At 44.4% G+C, this 15,000-nt stretch overlaps 1 protein-coding gene across 1 annotated transcript in view; it reads left to right on the top strand.

The window, feature by feature from the left end:
• Positions 1-15,000, top strand: part of igsf3 (immunoglobulin superfamily, member 3) — a gene marked incomplete at its 5' end in the record, with an annotated part of 128,687 nt that overhangs the window by 33,025 nt on the left and 80,662 nt on the right. The window lies entirely within an intron of this gene.

Below are 15,000 nucleotides of genomic sequence, written 5' to 3'. Positions count from 1 at the left end.
ACACACTGATTTATTTAGCCATGAGGCTAATCCATATGCTTCTGTCAGTCTGTCTATCATATCTGTAGTTTCCCCAATAATGATATAGACTGTTATATTTTCTCTATTCGTACTTCTATCCCATGTTTTTTTTTCTTTCAATATTTAATTTTTAATTTTTATAGAACAATAACAATATGTGAACAAGCCAAACAAACAGGCTCAGACACAGGAAAGAAAAGATAAAAAAAAACACATCAGCGATGTTCAACATTACAACATGTTGCTACCAGCCGCATAAGGTGCTTTTATCTGTAATAGATATTGTGCATGGCGTCTGCACGTAAGGGGTCAATGAGAAACCAGACAGGAGAGCCTCAGACACTATTCATTCTTAACCTCGTCAAAGTAGGCCAAAAAAGGGTCCCAGATAGTCGAGAACCTTTTCAGCGAGTTGGCTCTCAGGGACCCTGAGTCTCTCCATCTGTAAGTTAAGTTAAGTTAAGTTATCCTTTATTTATCCCCTTGGGGAAATTCATCCTCTGCATTTGACCCATCCTCTACTAGGAACCTTCCTAGAACTAGGAGCAGTGGGCAGCCACTGTGCAGCGCCCGGGGACCAACTCCAGTTCTTTTGCCAATACCTTGGTCAGGAGCACTGACAGGAGTATTAACCCTAACATACATGTCTTTCTTGATGGTGGGAGGAAACCGGAGCACCCGGAGAAAACCCACACGGACACGGGGAGAACATGCAAACTCCACACAGAAAGGACCTGGGACGGACCGGGGTTCGAACCCGGGACCTTCTTGCTGTGAGGCAACAGTGTTAACCACTGAGCCACCGTGCCGTCCTGTATAACGGAGATCATGTCCATCATCAGCCACACCTGAAAAGAGGGTGAAGGGGAGGACTTCCATTCCTTCAGAATTCGTTTTTTTGGCGACAGTTGTCCCGAGTGTCAGATATTGTTGCACAGCTGTAGGGAACTTCAGAGAGGACTCCGAGCAGCCGAAGACGGCGAGTTCTGCCTCCGGTTGCAGGGCTATTTTGTAGGCCTTAGACTTACCAGTACCAGTCAATTATTCTGGCCCAGAACCCCGTCAGTGAAGGGCAGAACCAGACGGCATGAGATAGCGTGCCCTCTGACACCTGACTCATGTCGTTGTGTTTAAACAGACTCGCCCTCAATGAGATCGAAAATACTGGAGATGCACCGATCAATCGGCCACCGATCATAATTAGCTGATCGATTTTCTAAATAGGTCAGCGATGAACGGCCTGATCAGCGTTTCAGCGGCCTGATCACGTTGCCATTTGACAGCCATTTATTTTGTCAATAGCGAGTAGGCTCATCTGTGCTTTAAGCAGCCTGGCTGATTTTAATTTCACAATTGCTGGGAGGGTGATAGAGAGGAGGGTGACGGAGGAGAGGGAGACTTCCTCATTTCATTCTGTTCCTTTCTGAACAGAGCGCTTTGAGAATGATTGATTTTTATATTAATTTCCTGTCGTCAACTGTTTTAATAAACAGCAACAGCCTGCAGACATTGTGTTATGAATTCCATAGCCTGCATGGTAAACAATGCACTGTATTATTGGACACCGCCTGTGCTTCCGCAAATGCCACCTGTTTTGGTGCGAGAAGAGGTGAGTCAGCGTCTGAGTCATCAAGCAGTGACATAATAACTATATTTGGATTTCCACATGATTTGGCCGGCATTGACGTGCAAATACAATGCACAGGTGACTTCCAAGCAAGGGGCCCCAGGTTCAAATTCCGCACCAGGTTATCATTTTACCCAACTCTGAGACAGGCCTGTTATTCACACGAACGCTAGAGGGCGCTTAACGTTGAAACGTGATTTCAGGTCGTATTCAGCTGCTTGTAAAAACCACGTCTTGGGTCGTATCCACTTGGAGGTCAGTCTCTATCTGCAATACAGCACAGTTTCAGTCACAATAAGGTTAGTGATTGGCTGATCACACAAAACAAAAAAAATGCAATCACAATCAGTCCCCAAAATAAATAAATAAATAGTCCCTAGAAAGAGTGTGGGAGTGAGAGGAAGTGTTGCACTCCAGTGTCACACAGAGTCCCACCTGTTGTGGGCAGGGGCAACCATGCTGCACGCACGCACGCACGCACGCACGCACGCACGCACGCACGCACGCACACACACACACACACACACACACACACACACACACACACACACGCACACAGTCTATTCTCCTCTCGCCCTGAACTGTTTCAATAACACACCCTGTGTCTGCACAATGTGTGAGGTTTCAAACATCCTTCTGTCAGCGGCATCTGCCACTCCCCTCTCTCTCTCTCTCTTTCTCTCTCTTTATTTCTTTTTCTTCCTCTCTCTCACTCGATCTCTCTCTCTCTCTCTCTCTCTCTTTATTTCTCTCTCTCCCTCTCTCTCACACTCAATCTCTCTTTCTCTCTCTTTATTTCTCTTTTTATTTCTCTCTCCCTCGATCTCTCTTAATTTCTCTCTCACTCAATCTCTCTCTCTTTATTTCTCTCTCTCTCCCTCTCTCTCTCATTCGATCTCTCTCTCACTGAATCTCTCTCTCTCTCTCTCTCTCTCTCTCCCTCTCTCTCTCGGACATACACACACACACACACGCACACACACACACGCACAGAGCTGCCCAAGACTTCCGAGGACACAGCTGTTGTGGAAAGGGATTCCCGTCTCCCACTCCCGTCATAGCTTCGTGCCTCTCTCTCTCTCTCCCTTCCTCTTAACGACGGGGTCATAAGGTCAAACCCAGACGCTCATGGTCCTGAGAACTCAAGTTACCTTCCTTCCTGTATTTGCGTGTCACTGTGAGGCAGCGGGGAAACGCCAATAATGATCAGCTTTCCTTTGTGTCAGCATCATCAGGTCAGACTCCTCTGATCGATGCTCTCAGAAGCACCAGTCATTTTCTACGTGGCAGAATCAATAGACTCTGCTAGTCTGTGTATTTAATTGAATCTGTTATTTTTAGGGGCCGGCGACAGGCCTATCTGTGGCGTGTGCTGTGAGCATGAGCAGTATGATCTGAATGTGGGGCAGGGCTCAGCCGCTGATGGCGCACAGTATTTATAGACCTGCGTGAGTGTGTGTGAGAGGAGGTGTTGAGGGCCTTTGTTATCCGAGCCTCTCGCTGTGTGTCTAACCTCTTAACCCAGTTCCCGAGGTCCGGGGGTACACACTGCAGGGTCTCTCCTCCCTCCTCTCCCCCCTCTCTCCCGCACCCCGCGGCAGCTGCACGCCTCCTCGGACCGTTGTGGACAAAACAATACCCTGTCACGCCCTCCTCTCCCCCTCCTCTTCCTCTTCCTTCCTCCTGTCTTTCTTACTGGCTTCTCCCTGTCTGGCTTAAAAAATAATCTGTATTTTGGGCCTTAAAATGTCATGATACGATTTTGACAGGTCTTGAAAATTCATTGGATTATGACGTTAACGTTACTTTCATGAAGTTGCGTTAACTTCAGTCTCGCTTTTAAATGTGTCTTTGGGGGAAATATTTGTGGTGTGTGGTGTGATGCTAACATTAGTTTCATCTAAAATGGCTAATTGCAAGTTCAATGAGATCTGGCTTGAGAACAGCAAATTTAGTGCTCGTTGAAGCCGATTTAAAATTAAAATTAAACATTTGAAGCCCGTTGCAGCTTGTGCGAGAAAACGAAAGTTGTCATAAAAGCCAGCAGCAGCCTGCCATCACCTGTACTGTTTTACAATGGTTTTACATGACTCTGCAACTCCTGCAGCTCCAGTAAGCACCTCCGGACAGTGTTTGATTCTACGCCAAAAACATTACAAGTTAAAGTTAACAAGTTGGAAGCTAAACGTCAATCATATAATTCATTAACTTTGCACCTAATAATATTCTGGGATTTTCCTTCAGATCCTTCATACTTTTCTTTGCCAGTATGGATGTGAAATAGCTCTTAAATTGCATTCATAAAATGCTTTGGTTTTAAAAAGGTCTTAAAACGTTTCAAATGTAACTTGTTGAAACCTGCAGGAGACCCTCTTCTCTCGCTCGCTTAAGCTGCGTTCACACCGACCTATTAAAGCTTGTCGCTGGCGTCGAGTTTACATACAAAGTCAATGCAAACGAGCGATTGAGCGTATATTCGCCTGGGAGAAAAATCGCTGGGCGTCCGAGCGGCAGAGACAGAGCGATAGGGAGAAAATACGCTCGTCGCTCAAGATGAAATATTCCAACTCGAGCGAAAATACGCTGGCATCAGTCGCTCGCTGTTCAATGCTGATTGGCTGCCGTGTGAGAGCGAGTCAAGGATCACTCTGGCTTGGAACAAACCGCTGGTTTATTGTGTGGCAACAAACCGCATTGACAGGCTGACAGCTGACATGAAGTGAAGTCTGTACTACCGGTATGCAGCTCGCATTAGGAGCACGCTGATAGGCTTAGCTTGTAAACAATGACGGTGGCTCGTAGTGGACAAACAGCATGACATTGCGTAACGTTATATCCCCCACATGTCCGTCATTTCGTGTGCCTGTTGATGAGCGATTTAAACAGAGCGACAGAGCGATTCCAAAGGGTTGACTTGAGCGACAGAGCGAAAAATAAATATATCTGTGTGAATGCACCTTTACCTTTTAAAACCCCCCTGCTAATGCTGCCTGTGAGAGGAAATGGTGCTTCTGTGTGTGTGTGTGTGTGTGTGTGTGTGTGTGTGTGTGTGTGTGTGTGTGTGTGTGTGTGTGTGTGTGTGTGTGTGTGTGTGGGGGGGGGGGGGGTCTCCAGGGTGATGTCAGAGGCCAGCAGGAAGAGATAGAGAGTGGTATTGTGTGTGTGTGTGTGTGTGTGGTGGTCGGGGCTATTTATAAGGGTAGAAGGCCACAGTCATCTGTGTTCTCAGCGCTGCGTTAAGGCGGACTCCCAGGGATCCGTTTCCCCATGCTGCCGCTGTGCTGTCCCGAGCAGGGGAGGGCTTTAAGGTGGAACTCAATACCTGCTGCCTGAGGAGGGGAAAGGTTTGAGCAGCGCACCTGGACGGCGTTCTCCCCGATACGGTGACGATGTTTTCCTGTGTTGTATTGTCTGCCGCGTAGAATCAGACACCTTGGCCGATTGCCTGGAAAGATGAGCCCTGCTGCTGCTGTTTGTGCGCCTGAAACACCTTTCAGATGACAATAAACACAGTCAGCAGGTGTGTGTGTGTGTGTGTGTGTGTGTGTGTGTGTGTGTGTGTGTGTGTGTGTGTGTGTGTGTGTGTGTGTGTGTGTGTTGCACTCTCTGTGATACTCAATCCAGACTAATCAAATGAAACCGAAGCTCTGCTTAGCCAATACTCCCCCTAAGTGCCAGTACTGCCTCAGGCAGTGCAGTAATGTGACGCATCTGAAAAGAATAATTGGCCATCATTGCAAAAAATACTGGATAATGTGAATGTCTACTAAATCATACTGTAGAGTGGCTTCATATAAGAGCTGCAGGGAAAATCATCTTTTTGTTAGACAGCTTTTCAGAAGGAGGGTTTGACATTTCTTTTGTTATCTTCTCAGACAGGTAGATTCTGAGAGGGGCAGCAGTATGGCTTAGTGCTTAGTGACGTCCTCCCCCAAGCAGAGGGGCCCGCGCTCGATCCCCTGTGTGTGGCCATGCCTGTCAAAGTATTATTGAGCAACCAGCTCCAGGGGCACCGCAACCTGGCTGACCTACACAAAGGGGAATGAATATAAGGCATATGAAAATGTATTCCCCCCCCCAAAAAATTATCATCATATTCAAAAATGGAACAAACTACTGCTCTATATTCACCTTATTCACCACGGCCACTTTTTCTCTCTTCCGCGTTACCGGCCGCAATTGTATTTGTTCTTCCGGTTCAGCACTAGTTGGCGGCCAATTTCAAAACAAAACGTCACTGTAATAATGAATGAAGTTTGGCAACATTCAGAAGCTACTGTACACTGCGGCCAACTTCAGTTACATGTTCATAGCGTTACTGCTGCGAGGAGCCGATGGCTGTACCCGGTCGGCATTTAACGTTAGTTACAAAAGCACGTCGACAGTGTTTTCTCACTGCCAGTAGCCTACAGTAGGGTTTGACAGATAGCTAGTCCGACCGGTGTCGGGACAGGCAGCGCTCCCAGTCATCGCTGCAAGTTTTTTTTTTTACTTGAAAACATCTTTTTGGCAAGTCTAAAAATGACTACGGTAGGCGTCATCTACTTCCGTGTCTAAAACGGAAAGACGATTACAAAATGACATCATGCAGAAGCGTCCTTGTATGGACAAAGAATAAGGTGAATAAAGAGCAGTAGTTTGTCCTACAGTACACTGTGAGCGGTTAAAGGTTAAGATGACGTAGATTGACCTGCGTGTTGTGAAGCTCTGTGAGGTCGAGGGTCATCTTTTCTCTGTAAACACTGCTAGCTCAGGTCGTGGGTCCTAAAGAGAGGGTGGGAGATTGATTAAGCTTAGCCCTCCTACACATACGCTCTAGTGCGCTGTGTGTGTGTGTGTGTGTGTGTGTGTGTGTGTAACCTTTGTGCTATAACTTACTACTGTATGCCAGATGCCTCTGTCAGTGGCAGACATAACATGTTTTGCCTTGACTCTGCTTCTGACCTGTTTCCGCTTAAAGACCAAAAAGACCAAAAAACAAAGCAAACAAAAACCCACACACGCTGAGAAGACATTTGATAATGCACCTTACATTTCAATAGATCTCACTCAGGCTGTTTTATGGTTCTTATGCAGTGATAGATGGAAGTTGGGAAATGCGTCCTCCTCGTAGTCGTTGCATTTTAGTAGGGTCATCTGTGGCACTTCCGTGACCGTGGAGAGCGAAGGTCCGTTTCTCAATGGATTTGTCATCTAGGAGGGTTAATAAACAAATTTAGCCGGGGTGTATTTTTAAAAAAGGCGGGGAAAATATTTGAGAGACCAAAATCCAAAATGTCTGCCGTGGAAATGAACTTTTTAATGGTTTGACCTACAATGATGCACAATACATGGTTTCAGAGCTTATTCTGGTCAAGGAATACATATTTGGTGTTTATATAATGATTTGACTTATTTTTTACCTTCAAATCCAAGATGGCTGCCAATTTTGAGCTCTAAAAGGCAGTTTTTTCAAAATCGTCATAGAGCCTTCATATTAGGCTTGAATGACAGGTCTTCTCACGATGAGTTGAATAATATACAGTATAAGTACACAGAAGTAATCTCTGAGGTCATTAAAGTCAATGTTTGTGTGTAAACAACAGTTGCTGATTTGCGGTTTCCCATTAAATAGGGTAGGCTACTGAGAATATGGTGTCCAGTTCATCCCATCACATTTTCATAATGCACCAAAAACAATTTTGCACTATAGCCTAACATAAAATAATATTCTGTATGCAAAGCTAGCAAGGTTAGTTGCTTGAGCTGAATTTAAAGGTCAACTCAAAACAAACAATGAAATTAACTTAAAACTGAATCCTAGGCTACTAAATTTCATCAGCACACAGTAAAGGAAACTTGTCTTTGAACTCAGCTGACTGTCTAGTCCTAATCCCTGTTGTGCAATGTCCCTTTTCAGTGAAGTTTTAGTTTTTGTTAAGAGTATGGACTTTTAATCTTGACCTTGTTGGTAGGCAACGGCACTTTTTCAGTCAAGCATTTTCAGATTAGCTCAGTCAGTCTGTGAAGCAGTCAGTGTCAGCACTTGCGCGAGCTCGCTTTTTCTCTAACTAATGTTAACATTACACACTTTAAGACACTTTGAGGATATAAAAGGAGGTACGGTGATGTAGTGGTAAGCACTATCGCCTCACAGCTCGAAGGTCGTGGGTTCGATTCCCACCTGGGACGATGTGAACGCTGAAGGAATGCGTGCCCGTCCGCATGTCCTCGAGTGCCCACCGCCCGGGTGGGGTCGTCAAAAGGGCCTTTCTGTGTGGAGTTTACATGTTCTCCCCGTGCCTCCCGGGGGTTTCCTTCATATAGGAACCCCCTTCACCAAAAACATGCAATATCCTGGTTGCTAATGTGGTTCCTCCTCTGGTCGTTAAGGGCGCCTGTTCAGAGGGAGGGGAACTGGTTGGAATAGTGTGAACCTCCCACGTGCTATGTCCTACCGGTGAAGCTTCCCCTGTCAGGTGAAAAGAAGCGGCTGGCTAACTGCCCATGTCTCGGAGGAAGCATGGAGCCAGTTTCGGCTCTCCCCAGATCGGCAGAGGGTGGAGTAGCAACCAGGATAAAGAAATGATGTTATGAAGTTATGTTGATAAAAATGGGATAAAAAATCGGGGGGGGGGGGGAATATATAAAAAAATAAAAATAAAACTTTGTTTGAGGTTATCAACGTTATTCACTAGTCTAAAGATAGTTCTACCATCAAGAACATATAAAACAAAAGCAAAAACTATTTTTATTTGCAGAAGTCATCATTGATATTTGGTGTTAGCTAACGTTAGGTAACGTTATTATTTTTAGCTAAAGTTAATGTTATCTGTCTCCACAATTCTGTCAACTGACATATGCATTTGCTTTTGAAAATAAACAGTGTATAACAGCAATATAATATAACAGTAATATAATAGCGAGTTGCTTTCCCTCCCAATGAAAGACAAAGCACACAATGTCCTATGAATGTGTCCTAAAATGTGACAAGCCTTGCAAGCCCACCGATACAATAAATCAAGGCAAATGGGACAGCTTACAATTAAAAGCCCAAGACTGGTCAGGACTTGATAAATTTGATGATGTTTACACCACCACCTCCTGGGAAGATGGGGCAACCAATCGGTACATGCATTCGTCATGTTATATTTCTATTTAATCTTCAGTTATGCTTAAGCAAGCCAGGCTGTTTATTTTCAAAAGCAAATGCATATGTCAGTTGACAGAAGTGTGGAGACAGATAACATTAACTTTAGCTAAAAATAATAACGTTACCTAACGTTAGCTAACACCAAATATCAATGATGACTTCTGCAAATAAAAATTGTTTTTGCTTTTGTTTTATATGTTCTTGATGGTAGAACTATCTTTAGACTAGTGAATAACGTTGATATCCTCAAACAAAGTGTCTTAAAGTGTGTAATGTTAACATTAGTTAGAGAAAAAGCGAGCTTGCGCAAGTGCTGACACTGACTGCTTCACAGACTGACTGAGCTAATCTGAAAATGCTTGACTGAAAAAGGGCCGTTGCCTACCAACAAGGTCAAGATTAAAAGTCCATACTCTTAACAAAAACTAAAACTTCACTGAAAAGGGACATTGCACAACAGGGATTAGAACTAGACAGTCAGCTGAGTTCAAAGACAAGTTTCCTTTACTGTGTGCTGATGAAATTTAGTAGCCTAGGATTCAGTTTTAATTTCAAAGTTAATTTCATTGTTTGTTTTGAGTTGACCTTTAAATTCAGCTCAAGCAACTAACCTTGCTAGCTTTGCATACAGAATACTATTTTATGTTAGGCTATAGTGCAAAATTGTTTTTGGTTCATTATGAAAATGTGATGGGATGAACTGGACACCATGGGCCCTATTCTCCCACAAGCCTTCGGCGCTAAAACGGGCCTTAAACGCAAAAAAACGTGCCTTGCGCCTGTTTTGGGACGATATCAATATGGCTTTACGCTGCCAAATGCGCTTTAGGCCGAATGGGCGTGGCGCAGTCCCAGAATGGGCCAAAGTGGGCGTGTCGGCCTTAAATACCGGCGTACTGCTATCTTCGCACCTGCCGTAAATTTTGCGCTTTGCGCCTTTGAAAACCAGGCCTATTCAGTGCGCCAGTGCACTTGTGCCTCTCCCCTGTCACCCTCTCTGTCTCTCTCTGAAACCAGGCCTATTCAGTGCGCCAGTGCTCTTCTGCCTCTGAGTCACCCTTCTCTCTCTCTTTCTGACTCCCTCGCTCAAACAGACACAACACATAGCAGCACCCAGCTTCCCATAGGAAATAGCAGTTGTAAGTTTACTGCCTGTGAATGTCCACTCCCAGCATGGAATTGGGTCCTCCATTTCGCTACTAAATAGCAACCAAATGAGCCGAAATAGATATAAAAGGTAGATCTAAAATAATGTGTAATGGTAAGACAACCTGCAATTGTAGAACATTTCAATATTGGACAAAATAAAACACCACCCTATGTGAAACATATATGTCCTCTTGAGCCTATATATACCCCTTGTGGGTTTAACGTGATTTAGATAAGTGACAGCGGAACGCGCTTCTGTGATGTGCTATACTGTGATGTCCGCTCCAATAACTTGGCCCTACTTGACATTTAGTTTTACAATAAAAACACATTTATGCAATGACTTTACATAATGTAGGGTATATTTATGTGCATCATTCTACCTGCAGCAGGGGAGAGAAAACGATATCTTTCTGGACAAACTTTCACCAATCTAATAGGCTATATTTTTCTAGCTGATGCGTTTAGTACATTATTTTCACTTTGATCTTGCTATAGTGTAGCGTATTTACATGCTTGCAGTATTGAAACTGCAGTTAGATTGGTTTGAGAAGCATAATAATATGGAATAATAGCCTATAATGCAGACAGACAGACTGGATGAAGGGAGGGGGGGGGGGGGCAGAGCGTTTGGCTTTCGTCTGGTTTTGCGGGATCACTGGAATTGGAGCTAAAAAGGCAAGCGTGCGATTCGTTTATTGCAGTTATCCAATGAGCATGACAGTGCATAATTTTACGCTTAAAAGGCGTGGTTGTAATGGTTGAGGCTTGGTCTAGCGCCAGCACGACGATATCAAGTGCGCTGGTCCACGCCCACTGATTTGAGCTGCGCCAGCCGCTCGGCCTAGAAACAGCGCCGATGCAACGATAGGGACCCATATTCTCAGTAGCCTACCCTATTTAATGGGAAACCGCAAATCAGCAACTGTTGTTTACACACAAACATTGACTTTATTGACCTCAGAGATTACTTCTGTGTACTTATACTGTATATTATTCAACTCATCATGAGAAGACCTGTCATTCAAGCCTAATATGAAGGCTTTATGACGATTTTGAAAAAACTGCCTCAAAATTGGCAGCCATCTTGGATTTGAAGGTCAAAAATAGGTCAAATCATTATATAAACACCAAATATGTATCCCTTGACCAGAATAAGCTCTGAAACCATGTATTGTGCATCATTGTAGGTCAAAGCATTAAAAAGTTCATTTCCACAGCAGCCATTTTGGATTTTGGTCTCTCAAATATTTTCCCCGCCTTTTTTAAAAATACACCTCGGCTAAATTTGTTTATTAACCCTCCTAGATGACAAATCCATTGAGAAACGGACCTTCGCTCTCCACGGTCACGGAAGTGCCACAGATGACCCTACTATTTGGCAATGTCTGAAAAATGTCCTCACCCCGAGTGTGTTCTTTCATCGATACCAGTGTTAATGTTGACAGTGAAGGCTGCGAAAGTGCCTCTCCACATGTCCTATCTTCGGGGATAGCAACGCTCGCAGGGCAGATCAAACTAACGCACTTGGAACAGGACATGGTGAAAAAAAGTCCCAGGAGATGCAAAGCGGCGTTGGTTGTCGTGGTAACCGAATGTAACACAGCTCTCAAGAGCAGCTGACTGGTTGATCTTTATGTCAATCAAGTGTCAGACGCCTTGGCAGGATGGACAAAATGTGGAGGGGGAAAAACTGTGTTTATGAATGGAGTTTTATGAATAGCACGTGGCCTACCTCGACCGTGGGCAATGGGCACCCTGGATGTAGCCTATGTGCTGCTGTGTGCATTTCTTCCTCTCATGAGACTTTCCCTTTAATACATATATATTCAGGTGAGACAAACCTCTCACTACAGATGACGAAACGGTACATTCGCAGAAGAGGACCAGGACCCCACTTTAGCTGTTAGCACATGTATTTAAAATGGTCTTCCACATTGTCTGTTATGCCCAAAGCACAACCGTCAAACATTCTCCAACAAACACGGACAAACACAGATGATTGTTTTAGAGCCCGACCGATACTGGATTTTTCAGGCCCAGGCCGATACCGATATTAGGGAGTAAAAAAAATCCGATATCGATATATCGGCTGATATTCTTTTATTAAATATACACATTATATTGCACAATGTTTTTGCAATGATCCCTCAAATATCAAACACTTGACAAAGATATGACTTGACATGACTCGAGATATGTAATGTAGGCAGGATATTTTACAGCTCATCAATAAACGTTAGTGTCCAAAAGGACAATGCAATGAAACACATACCGATATATCGGTTATCGGCCAATATCGGCCGATAATATAATATCGGTGGACCGATATATCGGTCTGGCTCTAGTTTGTTTGGTGTGTCATGGCTGTCTGTCCTTGTTTGGAGATGTTTGCTCAGATTCGACATGTTCAACCCTTGTTTGTCTGTGTTTGCCCAGGGCACACCAATCAAACGTTCTCCAACAACCACCAACATTTTTGTTGGCAGTTGTTGGAGAATGTTTGAGTGGTGTGCCCTGGGCTTCTTTAGACATCAGATTGCAGAAGAAAAGGACAACAGCCTGACATGACCATCATGGACGTCCTTTATCCTACGCAGCAGCCTGTGTGTGGGGCAGTCCAGGCTTCCTTCTGTTTATTGTTTGCGCCTTGCACCGTAGCTTTTGAAACTTTTTTGAGAGTGCTCACCAGTCGTGACTTTCAGTCACTGACTCTTTGGGCAGTCCAGGCTCCAACAGAGGAACAGGCACACAGGCAGACGACTACTGCTCTTACTCACCCTGCCTCTCCCATATGCCTTCACCATCACAGAAAAGAGCACAGGAGTCACTGTCACTCGCTCGGCCACATAAACAGATTCTAGCCTCTACGTTTGGCAGTAATCACCCACTCACTCCCGGTCCCATGGGTGTGGTTGTAGTAGTACATGTGACAGAGACTGGACCACAGAAGACATGGTACTTTTTCAAAGATGGTTTAAGGTGTGTGATGTTGGGGTAAAAATCAGTTAGCCAGTGAAAAGGAAGGGAGACCAGACGGATGGTGTGAAAAGCAGAGGTGAGGAAATTGGAAAATAGATGAATGGGGGAAGAGAAGCCGCAGTGTTGGAATGGGAGAGGGGGAGGGGGAGGGGGGGGGGGGGGTGTTGAACAGAGTGAGCGACCAATGAATGATTAGCTGTTCCTTCTGACTCCAGTCTGATTGGTTACACCTCCCCCAGGCATTACCCACAACACAGCTAGAGCAGCTATAGGGGTGCGTTTTAAATAGGCCCAGTCGGTGCCTGATGTGACTCCTAAGGTTAATGCAGTTGCTAACAGCCATGCAAGTTCTAAACGCAATTAGCGTGCAGAGAGATGAGACGTATAGCAATTTCACTTAAGGCAAAAGAAGAATGTTGGCCAGCCGTTGATTTGCTGAACGAGCCGAGACACACAAAAATACAGCATTTCTCCATTTCTCCATTTCTCTATTCCCACGTTGAATTTTCAGCTTATTTGTGCTCACAGCAGCAAAAGCCTACGTTTCATTTCCCCTCAGCTCCGTCTGTCTTGGAGTCCTTTCACCTGATAAAACTCTGGTCCTGCCCTAGAGCTGGGAGCCTGGCTGATGTAGTTAACCAACACAACACAAGGTTAAAATGCAATTATCTGTGTGTGTGTGTGTGTGTGTGTGTGTGTGTGTGTGTGTGTGTGTGTGTGTGTGCTTCTTTTGTGGGTGCGTGTGCCCAGATTGACCGCACACGTTTGTGGAGAGGAAGCTCGTGGGTTGATGATGCGTCTTGGACTATAGTTGAGTCTTTGCTGAACATACAGCATGAAAGCGGCTGATTCACGCTTCTGCTGAGCTCAGCATTGTGCGTATCTCTTGATTTGTGTCTTTCTCCTGCCTTTCTTCTCACAGGGGAGTCGCTGCTGCCAAGCGGCTGCACTCCTCTACTTCACTTAATGAGATAGACTGGATCACTCCTCTACTTCACTTAATGAGATAGAGTGGATCACTCCTCTACTTCACTTAATGAGATAGAGTGGATCACTCCTCTACTTCACTTAATGAGATAGACTGGATCACTCCTCTACTTCACTTAATGAGATAGAGTGGATCACTCCTCTACTTCACTTAATGAGATAGAGTGGATCACTCCTCTAATTCACTTAATGAGATAGAGTGGATCACTCCTCTACTTCACCTAATGAGATAGAGTGGATCACTCCTCTACTTCACTTAATGAGATAGAGTGGATCACTCCTCTACTTCACTTAATGAGATAGAGTGGATCACTCCTCTACTTCACTTAATGAGATAGAGTGGATCACTCCTCTACTTCACTTAATGAGATAGAGTGGATCACTCCTCTACTTCACTTAATGAGATAGACTGGATCACTCCTCTACTTCACTTAATGAGATAGACTGGATCACTCCTCTACTTCACCTAATGAGATAGACTGGATCACTCCTCTACTTCACTTAATGAGATAGAGTGGATCACTCCTCTACTTCACTTAATGAGATAGAGTGGATCACTCCTCTACTTCACTTAATGAGATAGACTGGATCACTCCTCTACTTCACTTAATGAGATAGAGTGGATCACTCCTCTACTTCACTTAATGAGATAGAGTGGATCACTCCTCTACTTCACTTAATGAGATAGAGTGGATCACTCCTCTACTTCACTTAATAAGATAGAGTGGATCACTCCTCTACTTCACTTAATGAGATAGACTGGATCACTCCTCTACTTCACTTAATAAGATAGAGTGGATCACTCCTCTACTTCACTTAATGAGATAGAGTGGATCACTCCTCTACTTCACTTAATGAGATAGAGTGGATCACTCCTCTACTTCACTTAATGAGATAGAGTGGATCACTCCTCTACTTCACTTAATGAGATAGAGTGGATCACTCCTCTACTTCACTTAATGAGATAGAGTGGATCACTCCTCTACTTCACTTAATGAGATAGAGTGGATCACTCCTCTACTTCACTTAATGAGATAGACTGGATCACTCCTCTACTTCACTTAATGAGATAGACTGGATCACTCCTCTACTTCACCTAATG

The sequence above is a fragment of the Poromitra crassiceps genome (assembly GCF_964638095.1).
Source record: "Poromitra crassiceps genome assembly, chromosome: 6".
NCBI lineage: Eukaryota > Metazoa > Chordata > Actinopteri > Beryciformes > Melamphaidae > Poromitra > Poromitra crassiceps.
The sequence above is the reverse complement of the archived record's forward strand: the minus strand, read 5'-3'. Positions and strand labels throughout refer to the sequence as shown.